Source organism: Prionailurus bengalensis, chromosome B4 (genome assembly GCF_016509475.1).
Source record: "Prionailurus bengalensis isolate Pbe53 chromosome B4, Fcat_Pben_1.1_paternal_pri, whole genome shotgun sequence".
Classification (NCBI taxonomy): Eukaryota; Metazoa; Chordata; class Mammalia; order Carnivora; family Felidae; genus Prionailurus; species Prionailurus bengalensis.
This window is the reverse complement of record NC_057358.1, coordinates 30,017,789-30,021,544: the sequence shown is the minus strand read 5'-3', so window position 1 is coordinate 30,021,544 and position 3,756 is coordinate 30,017,789. Positions and strand designations below refer to the sequence as shown.

The 3,756-nt window shown below is 39.5% G+C and overlaps 1 long non-coding RNA gene across 1 annotated transcript; it reads left to right on the top strand.

Moving 5' to 3' along the window:
* The first annotated feature begins 2,163 nt into the window (after nucleotides 1–2,163).
* On the top strand, nucleotides 2,164–3,542 carry LOC122473978. Its single transcript, XR_006294751.1, has 2 exons — nucleotides 2,164–2,614; nucleotides 2,940–3,542. It is a non-coding gene; the product is annotated as an uncharacterized LOC122473978 (long non-coding RNA).
* Nucleotides 3,543–3,756: the final 214 nt, after the last annotated feature.

The following is a 3,756-nucleotide window of genomic DNA, read 5'->3' as shown; positions in this document are numbered from 1 at the left end:
AACTCCTCTGACTTAACAGTTGCATTCTTCTTCACGGTAAGTAGACATCACTCAATTCTTACCTGTAGGGGGTTTCCCCTCTACAAGGCTTGGTAATACATTCTTCAAACTCATACACCCGCTTCTTAGTCCTCCAGGAAAACTGAATTGCACAGTGTCCCATACAGTTATGTGGAGCCATGTGACTGAGTTCTATGACACGTGGGCAAACGCGAAAGACACCACTACCAGAAACCTCTGGTGGAAAACTCTGAGACTCCAAAGATGGCAGAGTCACAAGATGGAAGGATGGGGGGGATGTGCCAGAGTTGATGCATGGGAGGCCACCCACCAAATAGACTATGATTCCAGTGAAAAATAAACTTTCTATGCCATTAAAGCTACAAAGAGTTGGATATCGTCCATCCTGTAATCTATGCTAATTCAGTGGGTGAAGAAATTTTCAGGAAAAAAGTAGCTGCTTGCACATGGTATATTCCACTGTATGAATAAATACCAATGGTGCTGGCTCATTTTTCTCCAGAAGGACTCCCAGCGCATATGTCTAGCCCCGGATTATCTCTGACTAACTTACTGCCAATAGGTTTGCAGTGGTTACCTCATTCTTGCCGCCCTGATTGGCTACCTCCATAAAGCAGTGTAGAACCAGTTCCATAAAACCAAATCACTTCTCTCCTTGCTCCTCCTATCTTGTACACATCATTCAGGGTGTCAGCTGTGTTTTATGACTTTCCTCAAGGCCATTCTTGCTTTTATTTTAATTTTGTTTAATGTGTATATAAATATATTTATTTAGGGAGTGTTTGGGACCTGCAGTCTATAGTAGGTCTGATCTCCATGCCTCTCTGGAGATGAGCCTGAATGAAATTTACAAAAAATTCTTCTTCCAGGAAAATCTGAGCCAGTTCTGAAGAAATGAGAGTAGGAAAAGGATGAAGGGTCAAGGACAAAAACACCTCACTTGGAATTCTTGCTACAACAGGCTTGTAACATATGGCTTTAATTGCTGTTTTCTGACCATGTTATTTTAAAAGAACTTTTGAATCCAGAGACTTGGGCTAATAATGACAAATATTTTAAGATTTGTCACAAAATATTTCCTTAACTGAGTGTAATGCTCAGGAATTTGAACTCATTTCACTATTTGATATCTTAAGTTTTTATATTCTCAGAGTCTAGGTGAGAGTGTAGCATAGCAATTCTGAGAGGGAGCTGAGAGCTTCTCTGAAGAGATCCAATTATTCAATATGCTGCCCTAAGAGTACTGTCATGTTTTCAGTATTCCTGCATTGAGCTTTATGATCTCACAAGTTATAATTGGCATCAATTTAATGAATTATTTCTTGAAGAAATCTGTCACAGCATTTTTACAAAAAGCGTTATTATTCCTGTATTTGAGTCTTCCACGAAAATTGTTTTCATTGGAGCCTGCTGAAAATTTAGACAAGATGATACAGATTGTTCGACAAAAATGAGAGTTCCCAGAGGAAGAGTCTAGAAAATGATTCAACATCATGGAGTTAGACTCCCTAAGATGAAATCTTGGCTCTACTACTAAGAAGATAGAGGTCAAGGTCCAAGAGAGGTCCTCAAGCTCTCTGTGCCTCAATTTCCATCTCTATCAAGAGAGTTATAGCAGTATCTACCTCATGAGGCATGGATTTGTATCTTTTGTTCACAATTATCCATTTCCTTTTCATCTTTTCCAGTGTTCCCTGTAGACATCCTCATGCCACTGATTGGATATGAGGGCCTTGTGACTTGCCGAGATGAGCCATAAATAGATGAACCATTTGCCTCATCTGAGCAGAGGTTTTTAGATGAGCTCTTGTGTTCTGACCTCCACCCTGAGACCATCAAGTCTCGTGTAGCGGCTACTTCTTCATCCTGGGTTCGGGAACAAGAAGACACAGGGAGCATTGCCAAGAAGAGTCCAGCAGAGCTGCAAATATCCAGAAATTTCAGAACTTTTAGGATTGAAAATTGAAACTTTCTTATTTCTAACAAGTTAAAGAATCTAAAATTCAGACAAAGATTGTTCACAGATCCAACACACCCTTAGTCAAGTCTACTGATTAGATTAATATGACCTTAGTAAATGATCTCAGTTAGACAAATGGCTCAGGGAAAAGACACTAAAGGTGCATCCATCTGAAGCTTGATAAGATCAAAGTATCTATGAAGGTATTTCTTGAAAAGTTATGGGTATGGTTATTGACTCACATGAAACTTGTTGGGATCAAACTGATTAAAAAGAAAAAAGAAATTTTGTAGAGAGCTGTTGCCAAAGTACTCCCAGCCTGGATTAGAAGAGACTACAACTATTCAAATCATAAATAACTCTTGGGTCCCTAGTCTTCTACAGGTGTGAAGCAATCTGAGATAGCCTGTCAGTCACAAATGGCATCTTTTCTGATACTCACTTCAGAAAAGGCCAAGGAGGATAACGGAAAAGGAAGAGTTGTCCGATCAAACATCGTGGAGAACACAGACTAAGAAATGACTCCCAGAAAATATCACTGGAGCAAATCAAGGAACAGTCCCTACCATTAGTGTAGAGGAACTTGCAACTTCTGTTCAGTGGAATATCAGAACTTTTATTCACCAGTGACTGGTATGTACCTCCAATTCTTCCAATTTAAAAAAAAAAATTTATTTTTAGAGAGAGACAGAGAGCAAGAGTGGTGGGGGCAGAGAGAGGGGGGAGAGAGAACTCCAAACAGGTTCCACACTGTCAGTGCAGAGCCCAACGAAGGGTTTGAACGAACAAACTGTGAGATCATGACCTGAACTGAGATCAAGAGTCGGATGCTCAACTGACTCAGCCACGCAGGTGCCCCCATTCTTCCAATTTTTTAATAAAGTGTCCCTACTCCACTATTGTATTATATTGGGTTTAGGAGAATAAGAGGACTGACAACTTTTCACTTTACTCATAGGTCACTGAATCAAGAAGAGCAGCCAGCAGACATGATATATATTCACCAGATTCTGGACATCTGAGCCCAATGCCAGGTATTTTTGGGAAATTGGGGAGAGGTGAAAGCATCTTGTGAGCAGAAGAACAAATTGGGGCAGACTGCATGATTATTCATAATTATTTGTCTTCTCACTGCCATTGCCAGTCTTCTCAGTAGATGGAGTACACTTGTTCACTCCACTGGCTCTGGGTGTGGCTATGTGATTTGCTTTGGCCAAAGGAACCAGAATGAATGAGATGTTTGTCATGACTGAAAACATGATTTCAAAAGCACTGCAAGTTTCCATCAGTCTTTTCGCTGTCTCGGAAAGTGGCTTTAACCTGGTTTTCAGAATGAGAAGACATGTAGGACCCAAAACAGACCAGCAGTGCTTCAGCTGACCCCCAACCCCAATATAATATGAGACAGAAATCAATATTTCTTGTTGTAATCCAAAAAAAATTATGTATTACAACAACAGAAGTTAATATATGAGAATGTTTTAAGCATTTGATGTGATAACACATGCTTAATGCAATGGCTGGCACATCCTAAATTCAAAATAAATGTTCAGTTCTGTCATTGGTGTCATCTCTATATCCCCATTCACCTATAACAGCTCTAGAAACAGAATTGGCATTCTTCAATATTTGTTGAATGATTGACGACGGATTATTGAAATGTATAGCTTTTATAAAGTTAAATAAGGTGAATGAAATACAGAATCACTTTTCCAGTTCTTGTGAATCTAGTGATATACCCTATAAAACACAAGGGACATACTTTCTTGATCTAT